Source organism: Tamandua tetradactyla, chromosome 8, assembly GCF_023851605.1.
Source record: "Tamandua tetradactyla isolate mTamTet1 chromosome 8, mTamTet1.pri, whole genome shotgun sequence".
Lineage (NCBI taxonomy): Eukaryota > Metazoa > Chordata > Mammalia > Pilosa > Myrmecophagidae > Tamandua > Tamandua tetradactyla.
The window spans coordinates 121,408,191-121,428,247 of NC_135334.1; the positions used below are offsets into that span (position 1 = coordinate 121,408,191).

The following is a 20,057-nucleotide window of genomic DNA, read 5'->3' on the forward strand; positions in this document are numbered from 1 at the left end:
CGGGGCCCGGGCTGAGGCACCCGCTGGGCCAGGCAGGCTGGGACCTCCGTGGGGCAGCAGTCATGCCCCGCTCAGTGCTGCCCAGTTCCCTGAGCCTGACCTGTGCCTGGGGTGGGCTGGGGTGGCCTCACAAAGGGGTGGCCTCTTCTGTTGCTCAGATGTGGCTTCTCTCTCTCAGCCAACACAACAAGCAAACTCACCGCCCTCGCCCTCTCTAAGTGGGACATGACTCCCAGGGGTGTGGACCTTCCTGGCAACGTGGGACAGAAATCCTAAAATAAGCTGGGACTCAGCACCAAGGGATTGAGAAAACCTTCTCGACCAAAAAAGGGAAGAGAGAAATGAGACAAAATGAAGTGTGGAGGTTATCCTGGAGGTTATTCTTACACATTTTATAAATATCCCCTTTTTAGTTAAAGGTGTATTAGAGAGGCTGGAGGGAAGTGCCTGAAACTGCAGAGCTGTGTTCCAGTAGCCATGTTTCTTGATGATGACTGTGTAACAATACAGCTTTTGCAATGTGACTGTGTGATTGTGAAAAACTTGTTCTGATGCTCCTTTTATCTACGGTATTGACAGATGAGTAAAAAATATGGATTAACAATAAATAATAGGGGGAACAAATGTTAAAGTAAATTGAGTAGATTGAAATATGAGTGAACAATGAAAGGAAGTGGTAAGGGGTATGGAAAAAAATAGGGGGAACAAAGGGTCTTAGGACACAGAGTGTCCTAAGAGCCCACCGTGGTTGGGAGCTGCAGACTTTCTTTTTCTGGCACCTCTGTTTCCTCGTCTCCCCTGTCGGGACTGAGCGGAAATAGCATCCCTCCCCCTGCCCCTGGAAGCGTTCAGGAGCTGGTGATGGCGCGTGGGTGCCCGTGTCTGCATGCGCGGGTGCCAGCCCAGCCTGGACCTGTGCCTGACTGCGTCGCCAAAGGTCGTAGAGAAATAAATGCGACGATGATGGCAGAGGACAGCGTGGCCTTGGGGTGAGGAGGAGTGGGGATGGGTGATGGTCCTTCCCGCCAGGTCCGTGCGTACAGGAAAGGGGTCTGTGGGGTGCAGTGGTTAGAGCCGGGGCCTGGGGTCAGGCAGGGGACTCTGGCCCTGCCACTTTCTCGTTAGGGGACCTGTAGTTTTTTGTTTTTTTTTAAGCCTTTATTTATTTATTTATTTTTAATATTTCCAGCATGAGTGGGGAGAATAGAACAGGGAGTCATCTGGCCAGGTTGAGGGGAGAAAATGAGATTGCTTGGTTTTCATTCGCCGTGAAATGCACCGTGAGTCTTTCTGCAAATGTTAATAAAGATGCCAGGCGGGAAGACAACAGAGGCCCCCTGCGTGCTGCTGCAGCCTCCTCCGTGGGTTTCCGTGTCTCACCGTCTTCAGCTGTGTCAGGTCCCCGGTCCTGGCTGCCCTGGGAAAATCTCTGGCATGGTCCTGGGTGAGCGTGGGGAGGACGTGCGGCCGGCTCCTGGCTGTAGCCCGGGCCCTGCTCCCGCATCCCGGCCTGCGGCAGCCTGCTCTCTGTCTCCACTGTTTACTGTCTCGCAGGGAAGAAGTGAAACAGATGTGACTGGTTTTGAGGTGAAGGAGGTTTCCAACGTGCTCCTGGCTTTTGCAGCGGGCCTGACTGGTGGGGAGAGAGGTGGCTGTGCGGGGCTGAGCTCCAGCATCGCCACAGCCCAGCTGGGAGACCTTGGAAAGGCACCAGGAACCCTCCCGGGCCTGTTTCCCAGCTATATGCCGAGGGCAAAAATAAGAACGAAACTCCCGAGGGCAGGGATTGATGATTATCTTCCCAGCTAGCTGCTCGGGGCTGGCGTGGGGGTCAGAATCAAAGAAGCTGAAGAATGGGGCCAGGCCTGGGTTTGGTCCTGTCTCTGTTTCCCAGGCCCCATCCCGGGTCTCAGGAGGCCAAGCTGCCTGAGGAAGTAACAGGGCCTTCTGGGGGCGGTGCTGGCTAGCAGGGGAGGTGCGGTGTGGCACCCGGATGGCAAATACTCTTCATCCCCAAATGCCACCTCCACTCGATTCGTAGGGCCTGCCTCGAGCCCAGGTGATGGGTGGATGAGGCCTGTCATCCAGGCTCGCGCAGGAAGGAGTGCAGGATTGATTACTGATGTCTGCCACGGCCGGAGGAGGGTAGAGTTAGCACACAGAGGAGGTTCGGGGAACCCAGGGGTGATGAGTAAAGCCTAGACCCAGGGGGACCTGGGTGCTCTGTCACTGGTTTTGTGCTGTCTGACCTAGGATGGCAGTTGTCAGCTGGGCTGGATTTCAGAATACTCACGCCAGGGTATCTCCCTCCTTCGTGAATTCTGCTTGGTATTCTGGAGTTGGACTGGGCATGTGTGTTTTGGAGAGGCTGCTCGAGTGGTTTTAGTATAGCTGCATCCTGGTGAGACGCACCACTGAGGTTCACCGCTGACAGCCATTTAGGCGTCCAGTCTCTCGCCATCTAGGAGGTATTAGAATTTCCCGGGCTACGTGACATAAATTTGCAAAGTGCCATTGAGCTCATAAGGAAGGTAGTCTGGCCCGGGGCTAAAATGAATGAAGCACATTGGCCCAAGGCTGCAAAATGGTGGCCAGAGGCCGAATCCTAGTTGCAAGTGTGTTTCGTCCGACTTGCACAATGTTTTAAAAAGTGAAATTGACCCAACATTAACAGATTGGGAAATGTAACTAAAGCTGGCTCTACGCATACCAGGGGACTCAGCAGTCCCGCTGTTAGGTATACACCCCATACAAGCGCATGCATGCGCCACCCCGAGGCATGTGGAAGGATGCTCACAGCTCGCGGTCCATGCAGGACCTGGAAACAACCCCAGTGTCCATCAACGTGGAACGGGGAAAGAGGCGGAATAGTCCACACCGTGGAATACTAAGGAGCAAAGAGAATGGATGAACTCGTGGTCCTGACAACTTGGGGGAATCTCTGAATCTTTATGTTGTGCAAAAGACATCCGATGTGAAAGTGTACACAAAGGGAATCTATTTATATCAAGTTCAAACTCAGCACAGTGAATCTACAATGCCAGAAGTCAGGGTGGTGGTTGCCCTGAGGCCAGGGGAGAGGGACCCGTGCGGCTTCGCAGGCTGGTTCTGTTTGTTCTTGCACTCGAGCTGGTTCAGTTTGTGAATACGCCTCGAGCTCTAGCTCTTAACATTTGTGCAACTTTTCTGTATTTCTGTTATACTTCAATTTAACAATTCTTTTAGCCAAACAGAGAGCAAAGCTGATTCTAAACAGTTAAAAAAAAATGGGAGATTTGACACAAACCTCTGGATGTCTGCTTTCCCCGACTCATGGGGCGTTCTGAGGCCTGCTCTGGGGAGAGCGCAGCAGCCCCCTGGGTGGGGCACCCTGCTTGCAACCCCCTGTAGGAGTTTGCACCTGTGTCCCCTGGCACGGGACGGGTGCTCCGGGTCTCCCAGTACCCACCGAGTTGAAGGGCTCTGCAGGGGCGTGATGGTGAGCTGGCAGGAGCCCAGGTTCAGTCTGGGGTTCAGTCCTCACTCCACTTGGACTAACCATCTCGGTGACTTTGGGTGAGTCATTTATTCCCTCAGAGCCTCAGTCTACCCAACTGGAAAGTGAGAAGAGGAGCATCCAAGGGTTATTCTGGGATTAAAGGAAGACTGTAACTAGGAAATGCCCGCCTGCCTGTAGACATGGATGCTTGGCCAGCCTACATTTGCCCGCGTCCCCGCGCTGCCTGGTGCCCTCAGGCCTTTGGTGGGGCAGACGCGGTCCCGGGGACACGGCTGCCTTGGCTGATGTTGGGGTGGGAGATGGGAACCTGTTTCCTGAGGTCCGGGCAGTTCTCTCCCAGCTGGCTGTCCGGGGCTTGGTGCCACGTGAGGTGTACCCTCACAGCCCCCCGTGGCGACCCCGCGCCAGGCCCCCTGCAGAGTGGGCATCTGCTTAGCCTCGTGGGGCAGCGGCGCTCGGGAGCACGGGTTCTCCCTCCCAGCTCCTTGGCACCCTCGCCCCTGCGTCCTACTCGCAACAGCCACAGAGGCCTGGCCACAGACGGACGGGCCTCCGCGGCGCCGAGCATCAGCAGGAAGCTGCTGCTGGGACCTCGGCTGCCCACGGGCTGCCTTCTTCTAGAAATCACCTGGACATCTCAAGCCTCAGTAGACTTATCTGGAAAATGGGCACGGGCAAGCCCTGCCTCTCAGACTGCTACGAGAAGGGCCTGTACCGGCCCCGGCCCATCCCTGCTGAACCCTCAGTGTAATCATGACGTCGTCATGTCTGTCGTCATGGGGGGGGCGGGGGGGGAGAAAGCAGCACGTGGGGCCCTGCGGGCCGCTGGGGTGTTCAAGGACGCGGTTGGAACCAGCCTCTTTGTCTCAGAATGATCTGTTTTGTACTGTGGAAATTTGAAAATGGCCCAAATATTTTTCTTTCTCTCCCTCCCTCTTTGCACTCAAATTTCCTCTCCCTCACACCTGGCTTGCACACTCATTCTCATTCACCCACTCATCTCCGCTCACACCTGCTCCTACTCAGCCATTCACACTCACCCCTCACCCCTGCGTTAAAGGGCAGGTGGAACTTCAAATGGTCCAACTATTTTTTCTGCTCCTGTGAGGCTCACGGTCTCTCAAGTACATACATGCACACATATGCACAGTTCTCACACCCAAACTTGCCCTCCCTCTTCACTCCCACTCTCCCTGTGGGTGTGGGAGGGTGTGAGGCCAGGAGACTGATTCTCCCTCTGTCTTTTTTATCACCCGGCTGTGTGGCATGGGCCAAATCACTCAACCTGTCTGGGCCTTGGTTTTCTCTCTCTGAGTTGAGGTGAAGCTGCTGGTTTACATTTCCCCACAGTATCTCAGATGATCTGAGATAAGGTTCCTTCTGCTTCTTAAATCCCTTGACCCCAGGATGAGTGGATTTTATCTTATGAAGCAGGTTGTGTGTCAACCTAAAATAATGCTTTAGCCTTTTCTTGGTACTGAAGAAACATCATTTTATTTTGAGCTAGAAATTAACATGAAGTCAAGAGAAGATAGGAAATTCAAGATGATGATTCACTCTTGACTCGGGAGGAGATGTATATTATAGCATCTCGCTTGGTCTCATTCCTCCTGTGTACTCCTGGTGCCCCTGCAGAAGTTAATGGGGAAACAGAGGCAGTGGTGAAGTCGCTGCTTCCCACGGGGGAGGGATGGTGGACAAAAAACCCACGTTCCCTGTGCCAAATCCACCAGACAGATCTGCTTCGTTCTGGTGTGGCTTCCCCTAAGTTCCAGGGTGAGAGCTAGCATTTGTCAAAAAAGCACCACTCGCCATGTACTGCCCTGTTTAATCCTTGTAGCAGCCCTGCATGTTAAGTGTGAATGTCTTTTCCATTAAGGATGGTGAACCTGGAGCAGGGTGAGGCTGAGTAACCGGCACTGTGTCACACAGCAGGTCCCGGCAGAGCTGGCACCCGCACCTGGTGGTCCGTTTTGAGCCAAGCTTTGGCCACCATACCAGATTGCCCAGAGTGGCCCAGTGGTGGTAGGGTGCAGTGGAAACACCCAGGATTTAAAAATGGGAGTCTGAGTTTTAATCCTGCTCTGCTGCAATTCTGAACCTTGGGCAAGTCCCTTCTCCTCTCTGGGCCTCAGTTACCCATTTGGAAAATGGAGGAGAGGAACCAGTTGATCCCTGTTCCAGCAGGGGATTCGGTGGCCCTCTGGGATGGCATATTTCACACACTGATTAAGAATCAGAGAGCTGTGTGGCCTCAGACAGGTTGCTCACCTTCTCTGATGCGTAGGTTCTCCATCTGCAAAATGGAGAGAAAGTTAAGACTGTCCCCTAGGGTTGAGTGAGGCAAAGTTCCTGGGGTGGTTTAAGGGCTCCCATCCTTAAACCAGCTCTTACTGTGGTTTTATGACCTGTTTTGACACTCTCCTTTGCCTGGGATATGGGGTTGCTCCCTGCCATGGAGACCCATCCCCAGAGTTAGAACTCCATCCCCAAATGACATTGTGCCTGGGTCTCCAGGATGCCCTTGGATAAAAGCTATTTGGCCACCAGGATGCTTTGGTGTGTTTTTGTTTTGTTTTCTGCTTGAAACAGCACAGATTTCTTTTCCCCCAGCTCTGGAGGTCAGAAGTCTGAAATGGGTCATCTAGGACTAAAATCGGTGTGTCTGCAGGACTGCGTCCCTTCCAGAGGCTCCAGGGGGAGTCCATGCCTCTCTTCTCTTAGCTTCCAGAGGCTGCCCACATGCCTCGGCTTACCTGCTCCTATCACCTTAGGGAGTTTTTTAACCACAGTATCATCTTTGTCACTTTAAATGCCAAAGAGGAAGCTTCCTGGAGAGGTGTGGGTCGGGTGGGATTCGACTACTTTTAACCATTAGAATGCAAAGAAAATTCAACAAGGCATCCCAGCTCTCAATGGAACTGCCCTGTTGAGGGGCTGGGGGGGCTACTTCACCTGCCACAGCCCCCATTCCACCTGGGCATCTCCTGAAGAACAACTGGGGAGCCCATTTCGATGGCCGGGGCTGTCCCGCGACGGGTGATGTAACCGAGACCCAGAGAAAGGTCGTCACGCCTACCAGAGTCATTTTCATTAGCCCCATCACTGTCCTGTCTTATAAGAGGCCCCCCTGGCTTTCCTTTGGCGGTTGATCTTAATTAATCACCTAGAGACGCGACTTTCGATATTGGCACTTACTTAGTGGCTAACGTTTCAGAATTCTTCCTTCTCCTACCTTGCTCACAGCCGAAGGTAAAGGTTGGATAGGTATTTATTGTTAAATGAAGGAAATTTGGTCTTTTTGTTTTGAAGCGTTTGAATCACAATATTTACCCAAATAATCCTGCCTGAGTCTGCAGGTGTTTGGAGACCTAAGAAAGTATATTTTGCAAAAAGAAAAAATTGTGAACAAAGCGAATACTCAGATGGGTGGCTCGTAGGGCCTCTCCAGAGCCCTTTTCAAATGAAGCCCCTCTCAACCCCTCCAGCTTCACCCCCGCCTTTGCAGCCCCCTCTCTGCTTTGGTTTTCCAGACCACGTGGTGTTCTTCTCTAAAACCTAATTTCTGCACGGATTTAGCTGGCGGTGACCTGCCCTGTGAAGAGCTTCGGTCAGAATCAATAGGCAGCGTCGGCGGTGTGCGCTCCACGTCTGCTGCATGTAAAACACCCTGGCAAGGATGGGGAGCAGTGAAAGATAGATGTTAGCCAGACGCATCTGGAGCATCAGCTTAAAGATGAGATGATGTGGCCCAGAGAGGCTTGGCAACTTGCCTAAGGTCACACAGTGATTTAGAGGCAGCGCCTGGGTCCTGACTCCCGGCTAGGGCCCTTTCCGATGTATCCAATCACCTCTTCTTGCTGCAGCCAGGCTGCCCTTTGCTTTATCATCTGGGTAATGGGCCAGTTCTTTAGTGCCTGCGTGAGCAAGGAGGGAAGTGGTGTGAACTGTTCACCCGAGCTGGCTTTTGGAGCATGTAAGTGGGTTTCGCTGGAGGTAAGAACAGGGAGCCGGGTGAGAACAGAGCTGGGTGAGAACAGGGAGCCGGGTGCTCACACTCATTTGCTGAACTCCAAGTTGTCCCAGAGCGAGGGGATGTTCAAGGATGGACAAGGCCCGGTCCCTGCCTGGGATGGAGGGAGAGACACATGTGAAGGCAGTCCCGGGCTGGCGGAGCTGGGGCTGGGCTCCCGGGAGCCGGTGCAGCCCCTGACTGCAGCGGCCAGGAGACACGCTTGATTCTTCCTTTCCCACTCAGGAGGCTCTGGCAGCGTGGCGGCGCCGGCCTCTCCCTTCCTAGTTGCATGAGCTGAGGCTAAGGCCTCACCACCTCTTGGCCTCTGCTGGCTCATCTGTAGAATGGGCTAGTGAGAGCTCCTTTCTCGTAGGGCGGTGGAGAGGCTTGCTGAGATCATCTCTGTAACATGCTTGGAACATGCAAGCCAGGTGAGCAGGCGGGACAGGGTGGCTGGGACGCTGGGGAACCCTGAAGCAGTGATTCTCCTTTAGAAAAATACTGTTTATTACTTTTTCTTTCCTGATTCTAAGACATTCGTGTACATGTGCCAGCTACCTTAAAAGATGCCTGTGAGTAACATTGTGCCATATTTCTTTCCAGTCGTTTCTCCCTGTGTGTTATGAGTGTGTAAAACACCCATGAACATACAAGTATAAAACTCTTGTAAATACTGTGGTAGATTCGGTCACCTACCCAAACAAAACACATATTCTTAATCTTTTCTCCCCTTTCTTAGAGAAGTTGTGGGTTTACAGAACAACCATGCATAAAATGCAAGATTCCCACATCCCACCCTATTATCCACACCTCGCATTGGTGTGTTAGAATTGATGGGGCGTTTTTGTAATTGTACTATTGTAATATAATTGTAATGAACTATGGTCCATGGTTTAATTTGTAGTGTTGTTCCATGGATTTTTTTTAAATTCAATTTTCTTATCATATTTACGATCTAACATTTCCCCCTTTTAATTGCATGCGCTGTGTATTTGTGCACAGTTAATTCGGTTCACAGTGCTGTGCTGCTGTCACCATGGCCGTACCAAAGCATCTCTGTGCTCCCAGATAGGAACCATGACTCAATCTTAACCTTAATCTGTGTGCTGCGGGCGTGAACCCATTTGTACTAGGGCCCTTTGAAGACGTTCTGGGCTCACTGGGAACAGGGTCTTTTATCTAGGTGTGGCCAGGCTGAATGAGGGTGGACCTTCATCCACAGGACTGGAGGCCTTCAGAAGAGAGGCGGGGAATGAGTGGGAACTAGGGATGGCCATCAGATGAGGGGCAGAGGGGCAGGGCAAGGACCCCAGGGGGCGCGGCCAGCCAACCCCAGCATGCTCCGGCCGCCGGGGAGAAAGCAGGGCCTTAAGGACGCCTTCATTTGGACTTCTAGTTTCCCGAACCGTGAGACAATAACTGCCCGCGGTTAAGACAGCCCACTGTGTCGTATTTGTCATAGCAGCCCTGGCAGGCTAAGACACACACACACACACAATTTTGAAAACATTAAAAACATGAGTCTCATTTAAATCTAGAATGAACGTAGGTCAAAGATTCATTTTAACTCATTAACAAGGGAACCAGCAGATGGTAAAGCTACTTCTCAGAAAATTGGAGGAACAGTGGCTATTTAGGTATGAGAGCAAAAATGCTTGAATTAGGTGGCAGGATTGGATACAAAACTGGTTAATGCCCCATGGGGCAATAAAGCATCACCTTGGGGGTTATCTTTCCTATCAGACAAAAAAAAAGAGACATGTTCAATGTGTAACTAGTTTAAGCTGTGCTTGTAATAGGCAAGTCAAACAGAGTTATATAATCCTCCAAATAATTAAATGATTCTTGGGTGGGCCTGTTAATGCTCCAGTATGATAACTGAAGAGATAGGGCTCTCCTTGCCTATTTTCCAAGTTTGGGTAGCTTTTTTTTTGTTGGGGGGTGTGCATGGGCCGGGAATCAAACCCGGTGTCCCGCCAAGTCTGGGCTAGTTTTGCTTAGCAATATCAGTGTATTTTGAGCATATACCAGATGACGTCATGTTCCTGGCCTCTTGCACTTCATGTTGTCACTTTCACATTTGAAAAGACATCTTAAGGAAGGACCAGGGGTCCCCACAGGCTGGGACCCACCCCAAACCCAGCTTGATGTTAAGGGAAACCCCTTCGCAGCACCGCTCCCCTGGGGTCCCAGCACCCCTCCCCTGGGGTCCCAGCACCCCACACGCACTGTTGTCATCAGTTTCCAGTCCCCTTCCCCACCGGGGATTTGTTGATCTGAGCTGTCTTCCTGAACCGTCCAGCCCTGATAGGGTGCCCGCCCACACCTCTTCCTTCGCGGGGGGCTGCTGGCTGAGGGTGCACCGACGGCAGGAGGCCTGGCCTTCAGTTCTGAGACCAGCTGCCCTGTTCTGAGCAGGCAGAGTCCTTCTGTCCAGTGTCCTGGCTCCCGACACAGGGTGACCTCCTGACCCTGGTCTCCGCCGCTACCGTATTTTACACCTTGAGGGCCTGGTTACACTGATTCTGGGGGACCGGTCTCCTTTCCGCAGCTCTCCGCTCCCCTGGGAACTTTCTTTCCTAATCAAGGTCTTAAAGGGGTAAAAAGTTCTTGGCTGATCTCAAACTGGGCCTAGAAGCCTGTGACCTGCGGGATTAATCTGTGCTCTATGAATTTTAAAGCACTCTTGTTCCACGTGTTGAGAAAACCCATCAAAATGCTAATGGTTCTGCGGTCTTACCTCCTGCAGACCCTTTTCTGCATTAGAATGTATTTGCATGGGCTCGAGAAGGGGAGAATTACTAGGAGTTGGGGTTGCCCGGTTCCGGGGCAACTCTGTGGGTTGTGACATCTCAATTAACAGCCCCAGGAGAGGCTCGCCGCCCCCCCCCCCCCCAACTCCTGTTTGAGTTCCGGGCTTTTGGCTGCCCTGCTCACTGCAGGGTGGCCAGCTCAAACAGCTCTATGACTGTCTTGTGGCCTTTTAATGCTGCTTCTTCCAGAGGCAGAACACCCTCGGACATGTGTTCCCTAATTTGTAAGACTGCACGTTCGATCTGAAGCAACATGCTTCTTACCAAAGCCAATTTCAACATGAAAACCTATCTCTGCTCTTCTTGGAACCACGTGCCAGAAACACGGGCTGTTTTTAGGGACTTGGGGACCCCCCGTGACCCGAGAACCTCCCAGACCTGTTCCTGGGAGGCTGGAGGCACCGTGCTGGCCTCACATCATGCATCATGCAGCCTGCGCCCCAGGGGTGCCCTGGCTCAGAGCCCCGGGTTCAGGTCCCCCGTGTGTCTGAGCCTCCGTGCCCTCCTTTGCTGGCACTGGCCCACCTGGCAGAGTAATCACGGGACCTGCATTTTTGTTTGCTTGTTTATGCAGGTGACACAGTGGAAAGGCTGTGGATTTGGAGTCAGGGGGTCCGGGCAGGCCACAAATCACCCCCACGGAGAAGTCCCTTAAATGGTTCGGCTGCGGGCTCCTACGGTACCAAAATGCCCAGGGTCTGGAGACCATGAGTGCGTCTTCGTGGACGTCGCTGAGAGAATCATTCATGGTTTCTATTCAGCGAAAAGCTCCCTTCCTCTGCGAGCAGCTCACCAAAGTTTGGTTACGTGACAATGCTGTGGTGTGCTCCCCTTGCCTGTGAAACGGGACGCTCCCTGTTGTGGGTTGAGTTGTCTGCTGCAAAAAGGCACATTCGCATGTCCTAAGCCCTGGCCCTGGGAATGTGACCTCATTGGAAATGGGGTCCTCCAGTGGGAACTAAGCAAGTTAACATGAGGTCTGGGGTAGGGTGGGCCCTGGGCCATCATGGCCTGTGGCCTTATAAGAAGGCAAGACGAGGAGCCAACGGTGGGAGGGGACAGTCACGAAAGCTGTGCCAGACCCCAGGAGGGCCCCCGCAGGAAGCCAGGTGAGAGGCGTGGGAGGGAGCGCAGCCCCGCCCATGCCCTCGGCCCCGCCCACGCCCTCTTTCCCACCTCTAGCCTCCAGGTCCCTGAGACTATATAGTTTCTGCGGTTCCAAGTCACCCAACTCCTGGCCCTTTGTTACAGCAGCATCCCTAGGGCAACGGTGCAGAGTGCCTGGGAGAAGTGGAGATCAAAGGCAGAGGGTTCATGGCTGGTCTTTGTCTCACCGCCCTGCTGGGTGAGGAAGAGCTTGCAGACAGGACAAAGGGGGGCCATGGGGGTGGAGCCTGCCGAGGCCAGGGGTCTCCTGTCCTCCTGCTCACTACCTGCTGTGCAGAAAGGCCCCATGCGTGATGGGAGGTGCAGAGCGAAGGGAGGTGGCATTAGTAACAGCTGCACTGGGAATAGGCAACTTCAGGTGTTGATGTAGGAGTCGGAGCTTCCCCTCCTTTCCAGCGGCCTCTCAGCCCTCCCTAAGCCACCAAGCGCTAATGGGCTCAGCCTGGGGGTCCTGCGTCCACTGACAGACCTGCTGGGAACACTCACTGGCTGTGCCCAGGGTCACTGTGCTGTGTCCAGGTGCAGGTGGGGAGCCACACCTCTGCCTTGAGTGGAAATAAATTCCGGTCTTCGGAGAACATCGCAGCTCCCATATCAGTTCCACAGTGACCCTGGGGTGCAATCAGGCTGGTTCTGGGACTTATTTTGGGAACAGAGGGTGACGGGACAGAATGACAGGGCAGGCGCAGCAGGAGGCCCCCCCTCTCCCAAGCCAAGGGCAGGTGGGGAGATGACGCAGAGACCCGCGACACGCTCAGGGCTGCGGTGGGGACTGATGCAGCAGGAAGGTGTCCCCTGCATGCCTTGGCTCCTATCCCTCTCCCCCACCCCCACGCCAACCCCCTACGTTGTTAATCTAAAACAAAGCCAAACAAAGCTCCAGCTTTGCTTTGGAGTTATAAACTGCAGAGCTGTTACCTGCCAACAAGCAATGCATCAGGCTGGCAGGGCCCGGCATCGTGTGGGGAGAGAGGCCGAGCTGGGCTCCAGGGTTGCTAGGCTGCTGCCCCTTCTTGGGGGTGAAACACCAAGGATACTGGTGGGTCGCAGGGTTCAGAAGAGTGACTGTTCTACCTAGGAGCCAGAAAGAGATGTAGGGTACTGAGGGCAGAGCTGGGAGGCAGCGTGGAGGGAGAGAGACAGAGACAGAGAGAGAGATTGCTGGCAGGCTAGCCAGAAAAAGGCTCCTCATCAAGCCAATTCCCTCTCTTCCTCCATTCCTCCCTCCTCCAGGAAGCCTTCCCTGAATACTTCAACCTTCCCTGCTTTCCTCGTACTGACTTGAGATTCTAGGATATCAGGGGAATCTAAACCACTGGTCTCCAAAATGCTTTTGAAACTTAATATTTAAAATATTCCACAGCCCAGCTGTTGTGAATTAAGGGTTGGAGTGTGTACGGGGCATAGGCCCATCTGTGCTTTGTGTAGACCCTGATGGAGGGAGGGAAGGGCTCCAAGGAGCGTCACTCGCAGCCACTAGGCTTGTTGCATAAAGTGGCAGCAGTTTCTGTTCACGTAATTCCCGTTTCTTCCAGTTCTTGAATGTTTATTACATGCTGGGTGTGGTCCGAACAGTTGACATCCGTTAGTTCATCTAATGCCTAGGTGATAGGCTCTGTCCACATTTTGCTGTTAAATAATCTGAGGTTTAGTGGGAGAAGGAAGTTTACCAAGGACACATGGGTGGCAAGTGGCAGAGTCAAAATTCAAACCCAGAGGATACTGTGAGACATGGTTTGTTTATTTTGGACATTATCCCTGATGCCCCATAGGTGGAGGGAGCTGAAAGGGACAATGACTGAGAAGCAGAGTGGCAAACTGAGATACTTTTGTATGATGGAATATGGTGTAGCTACAAAAAGAAAAGATGTCGTGAGACATGGAACAAACTGAATAAACCTTGGGGACAATATGTTGTACAAAATAAGCCAGGAACAAAAGGACAAATGTGCTGAGGTCTCTCAGGAAGTACTTATAAGAAAATGGGAGCCTAGATTGCAAACCCTTATAGCAGCCACACTTAGTCTGAAGTTGTAAGTGTACTTCTAGATTCTGAGACACTGGGCTGTATGTGCATCGGTTGGTATTTCCCTGGCACTTTGAATAACTCTGTGACACCTAAGATCCAGAAATGGAGAGCAGTAACCCTGAAAGTTGGCATGGCAATATACAATAACAGTTAAAGCAACTGAAAAAGAGATCAGGCCTTAATTCGAGTTAAAAATGAAGCCAGTCGGACTGGGACTAAGGTAAATCAGAATACTGGGTAAAAGAAGATGATGTATGTACTCTAGACCTTCACCTGCTGTATGAGACCAAAGACAGAGAGGTTTATTATGTCTAAAACCTAAATTTTCTAAAACACGCAATCTAAATGAAGCTGTCTGGATAGCTCATTTAAACAACCCAAACTCCTGGAGTCCAGAACAGGAGTGAGGCCTTGTAATTCTGTATAGCTTAATGTGATAGCAGGATACATCCCAGACTATGGTGGGCTGATAATTTAAAAGTATTGATGGAGTCCCTTGTGGGTCTGAAGGTGGGGGGAAGGATATGGAACTATTAAAACTATCTGGGAAACCCCAGACACCCTCTCAACCACTGGGGACTCCCCCAAAAATGGGCCAAGCTCTTGATTTTGAGGCTTGCCCTCCTGAAACTTATTTCTGTAGGGGAGAAGCTAAGACTATATAATGAGGCCTCAGAGTTGCTTCCAAGAAACCTCTTTTGTTGCTCTGACGTGGTCTCTTTCTAAGCCCAACTCTGCAAGGAAAATCATTTACTCTCCCCACTCTGTGGGACATGACATTCAGGGGAGAAAGTCTCCCTGACAACGTGGGACATGACTCCCAGGAATGAGCCTGGCCCTGGCACCGTGGGATTAACAATGCCTTCTTGACCAAAAGGGAGAAAAGAAGTGTAATAAAATAAGGCATCAGTAGTAAAGAGAGATCAAATAGAGTCAAGAGGCTACTCTTGAGGCTACTCTTATGCAAGCTTCAGTTAGATAGTGCTAATTGCTATGGTTTGCTGAATACCAAACATCACTCCTGTTTACTCCTAAGAACACCTGTGGCTCAAACTGAGACTGTATAAAAGTTTCATGTACTAAATCTGCTTTCCTGGAACCTATAATTTCTAGAGGGTTCCTTGGCCTGATAAATCCTGAAACCCAGAGGGAGCAGCCTCCCCAAGATTATCAACTAATCACATCCCATTTAGTACTAACTGCTTCCCCGTTTAGTGTCGACACCCCTTCTCAACCTACAAAAGTTAGAATGTAGATTGCCTAAAGTTCCCTATAGATTGGGAATATTGATATTTTTTTTAGCCTCCAGCATTTTGGAGCAGCTAGAAGGAAAAATCTGAAATAATGAAATGGTAATCCCTAACACAGTCTGAAATCTGTTCTGTAGCTACTTGTTGACATCTACTTTGAAAATTGTTGCTTCTTCTTTCTTTTCTTTGTGTATATATATATCATTTTTCACAATAAAAAATATAAAAAAAAAAATTTCGAACCCAGGCCCTTAGGACAGGAAATTCTGGTCTCTAACAAGGCAGCTGGCTGACCCCATCCCTGCCCCAGCTGGCCTACTCTATGGAGTTGGCAGACCAACTCTTCCACGGACTAGGTCTTGACTCAGACACAGGAGAGCTTTGGACTCCTTGTGGCACTACTGAATTCTTCATCGCGTAGATTGGCAAAGGCCCAGGCAAGAGGGAGCTGTGACCACGCCTTCCTGAAGGCCTCATCTTATAGATTCACAGGTAGAGCAGGTGGTGAGATGGGGTGGAGCTGGGGGGGTGACAGTATTTGGCTACATGGTCTCTGCTCAGATCCACAGACTCTAGAGGCATCCTTAATAGCTGTAAGATTCTCAGTCCCTTAAGGACCAGGGAAAATTATATTAGTAATTAAGAGCAATCCATTTCCTCTCTTCACTCCATTAATCTTGTTCTACCTTCTTTCTATTAACTCATCTTGTATAGATCCATTCTCCTTCCATCCATCCCTGCAGTTATCCATTCATCCTTTTCAGCAACATTCTGTCTGACAATTCATCCATCTGTCCATCCATCCATCTGTCCATCCATCCGTCTATGCATCCATTTGTCCATTCGTCTATCCATCCATCCATCCATCCATCCATCCACCCATCCACCCATCCATGTAATCAAGTATTAACTAGTCCCTCGTTTCTACCATTTGAGTTCTTTTAAGATTCATTCTCTATCCATCCATCCAACTCTCCTAGCAAAAGTTCATCCACCCAACCAGTATTTTTTGTGTCAGGAACTGTGACTACAAAGAATAATAAAACACTGTCCTATCCTTGAGGAACTCATAGGCTGGTGGGTGAGAAAAATCACAACAAAAAGTATGCTCTGCCATGGTGTTGACTTTACTATCTGTACAAAAATGGTTATAGGGGCCCAGAGAACAGTGATTTTTCATGCCTGTGGGGGTCTGCAAAGGTTTTCCAGAAAAGATAATTAAAAGAAGATTTTGAAGGATGAATAAGAGTTTTCTAAATATTTGGGGGGAGATGGGAGAGGGGTGCAGCTCACGGATAGGATAAGAAGAAGGTGATTGCAGGCACAGTGAACAGTCCTGAGATGGGGCATGGCTGGCGGGAAGCAGTGAGTTCAGGTGAATTCAGCTTGGGGGGGGTGGTATGTGCATTCTGGGAGGACCTGAAGATGGGCCTGGAAAGGCCATCAGGGGTCAGGTGATAAAGGACCCTGTGTGCAAATAAAGGGAGGCCTGGGAGCCTATTGAATGAAGCAGGAGAGTGAAACAGAGCTCCACAATTACAGGCTAACTGTGATAGCACAGGAGAGAGTGGGGCTGAGGGCACAGACACTCAGGCTGGTGGAGCAGCAAGCCAGGTAGTGATGGGGTCGGACCCAGGCAGGGACAGGCAGGGACAGGCAGGGACAGGCAGGGGCGGTGGGGCCGGGATGGAGAGTCAGGGATGACCTGGGAGACCTGAGATGGAAAAGAGGCAAAGTTGGGAAGATAGAAAAGAGTCCTTGCTCTGTTGGTGGAAACCGAACAAGCTGTATATTTGAGGTGTGTGCACCATTGTATGTATATAAGTATATATGCATACTATGTTTTAATAGAAAGCTTTAAAAATAGAGTAGGAAGAGTTAAGATAGATGTTAAAAATCTCTCGTCTGACTCCCAGGGGTGTAAACCTCTCTGGCAACCTGGGACAGAAATCCTAGAATGAACTGGGACTCAGCATCAACGGATTGAGAAAACCTTCTCTACTGAAGCGGGAAAGAGAGAAATGAGACAAAATAAAGTGTCAATGGTTGAGAGATTTCAAAGTCGAGAGATTATCCTGGAAGTTATCCTCATGCATTATATAGATATCCCCTTTTTAGTTTAAGGTGTATCAGAGAAGCTAGAGGGAAGTGCCTGAAACTGCAGAGCTGTGTTCCAGTAGCCTTGTTTCTTTGAGATGATTGTATAATGATACAGCTTTTGCATTGTGACTGTGTGATTGTGAAAACCTTGTTCTGATGCTCCTTTTATCTACGGTATAGACAGATGAGTAAAAAATTTGGATTAAAAATAAATAAATAATAGGGGGAAGAAATGTTCAAATAAGTTGGGTAGAGGGAAATACTAGTGGTCAGTGAGAGGGAGGGTTAAAGGATATGGTATGTATGAGTTTTTTCTTTTTATTTCTTTTTCTGGAGTGATGCGAATGTTCTGGGAAATGATCATGGTGATAGATGTTGTGAGCCACTGATTGCACACCAAGTATGGAATGTTCATGCCTTAACAGTGTTCATGTTGCATGTTGATTGATCTTATTAATAAAAATTAAAAAATAAATAAGTAAATAAAAAATCTCTCATCCAAGCCTCATCTGGGACATGAATAGTGGCTCTTACAAAAAGTTCTTTTATAAGAATTTTCTTATCAATTGAGAACTCAATTCAGTTTGGAAGAAAGAAGAGGAAGAAGACCTAACTTTTGAACTTGACCTCGGACTCGGCTAAATAGCCATCATGTTCATCACCATTTATTAGGCTCTTGGTGTATTTTGTAGATCCTAAGGCACTGTTTATTTTAATACTTTATTTAATCTCTGAAACCAGGATGCCCCCTCAAACAGCGGCATAGTGTGATGAACTGATAGTCCGTGTTCTCCCCTCCTTAGAGGCACATGAAATAATGACGTGATCACAGGCCACAGTGGCGTCTGGTCACGTGATCTGCCAGCCGGGCCCTCGGCGCAGTCACCTCATTCTCACAGCCATGGATGTGTCAGCCACCCTTGTCGTCCTGGGCACAGATGCAGCGGTGGGGCATGGCCAAGGTCACAGCAAGTAAGAGCTGGACTCGAGATTTCAGCCCAGGCCACCCCAGACCTGGGGGAGAACCTTCCTGCAAAGCAAGAGCAGGCTTGGGGCTGGGAGGGGGGAGGGGGGGGATGGACCTTTCTGGAGCCCGAGACCACCCGCCCAGCGTGCCCGCTGCCTTCCAGCACCGCCTTCTGTTCGTCCTGGTGCCAGTCACCCCTGCTGGCCCTAAGCCCTGCATTCTTCCCTCCCTCTTGGGGCAAGTCTTCCCCCAAAACCCAGGAGAGGGGGCTCAGATGAGATCTCAGGGGAAAGGGGGGAGAATTCCAAGACCAGCTGGCTTCCCCTACACAATGCAGATTTGGTAAAATGGGACTTAGCACTAGTACTGGCTCTCGCTGCCCCCGGCAGCCTGATAATAAGCTAATCTTTCGGGCTGCAGGAAGGCAGAATTCCACCGGAGATGGCTTAGGACTCAGGAGTGCAAAACCTGAAAGTAATTTTGTTATCCCGCGCGCCTGCCGCAGAGCCTGCAGCGCCTTCCCCGCGCGGCTGCCGCCTCTCCTGTCGTTTTAAGTGCGACATTCACCCCGGCTGCAAGCTGACGCCATGCTGGACAATACGTGTTCTCTGCGGTCCCCAGAGCTTGTGAAATCTCATTATCAGTGCTGAGCCAGTAAATGCAGCTCCCGCTCAGGTGGACCTGAGGTCCTCCAAGAAGCCCCAGGGCAGGGGGCCTCTGCTCAGCCAAGAGACCTCCCTCTGTCCAGGAGTCTCGGCCCCCAGGCCACCGGGAGGGACCCGGGAAGCTGGTCACCAGGCAGAGCCCTGGCTTCAAATTCACCTCCAGGGAAAGGGTTCCCTTCCGCCCTGCTGGTGAAGGGAATTGATCCAGCGTTTTGGGAAAGCAGTGTGTCAGCATCTGTCTGTCCGTAGGTGGGCGGTGCCAGGCCTCCTCCTGGAAGTGCCTGAAGATGGGGCCTCAAGAGGATCACTGCAGCAAGGCTGACCTGGCCTGAGAGGGAAATCACCCAATATCCACAAATCACAGTCACACACTCCACGGGGAGATTGTGTGTTCTCTCACTGCGTGGACGTGCTCTCAACCAATAAGTGACCTTGGAGAGCACGTGGGGTTAGAGCCCCTTTGTGTAAAGAGTCACGCTGTCTGCTTGTGTGCCCGCAGAGGCACTTGCACACCCACACACGTGGAAGTGGACCTGGACGTTCACCTTACACAGTCTCTGCAGTGGTTCTATCTCTGGAATAGGACTGAGGGGATAAGGAAGAACCTTCACTTTTGTAATGCAAAATGAAAATTATATATGGATATGTAGAAACAATTATTTATGTTTCTGTGTCTGCGTATATAAAATAAATTTTTCCAAGCATAGCCACAGTCTGGCCCATCATGCCGAAGGCCTCCCTGTGCTAACACTTCCTGGATGGACATCTAGGCAGATATGGCCAAATTAAACGAGGCCCCGTTTCCAGCCAGCCCTCATGCATTGGTCAGCAGGGAGGGCCGAGAGCCCCCCGGCCTGGGCCTGGGTGCTGCGAGCTGTAGAGTTGACTTGACTCATTGCTGTCCTCCTTGTACCTGTTTTCCTGCAGTGATGGGCTTGTCCTGAGTTTGGCTTCCCGCAGCCTGAGTTCTAGTCCGGCTCTGCCGCACCCGAGCGGTGTGGCCTTGGGCACTTGTGAACTGGTGGCCCCCGTTGCTAACGTGGCGGTGCTTCCTCGTGGGGGTGTGGAGGACGTCAGGATGATTCTCGTTATCACCTGAGACAAAACGGAACTCGATCAGGGTTCCTGCTGGGGGCCCAGACATTGGGGGTGGAGGAGTCTGGGAAGGGAGGGACCGGGGACGTGGCTCACCCCTCGCTGCCCTCCGGGCAAAAAGGTTTGCTTTTGTGGTTCTCAGTCGTGCGGGTGAGCAGAACGGCTCCCAGGCCGGCCAAGCCTCCACAGGCAGGTCTGCGGCCTGGACTGTGAATTTGAGCCTCTCCTGTGACCTGGTCTCCCGGTCAAGCCAGCAGAGGGACGGGGGGGACAGCTGGACTTCCGGCCTCTGTGCTCTTGGCGCCTTTTTTTTTTCCTACCACTCAAGACCTCGCTTCTTATTACTTATCTCTTCTTCTTACTTCCTTCCTGATAACATATCGGGCAAGTGTTGGTTTGCCCAAAGAGCCTGCATTCATTAAGTAATGATTAATTCTCTTTCCCATTTTCAAGATTA

General features: G+C 51.1%; 1 protein-coding gene across 14 annotated transcripts in view; it reads left to right on the forward strand.

Annotated features, from left to right (window-relative positions):
• The window catches only part of TSPAN18 (tetraspanin 18), a 183,729-nt gene that overhangs the window by 15,140 nt on the left and 148,532 nt on the right, over nt 1–20,057 (forward strand). The window lies entirely within an intron of this gene.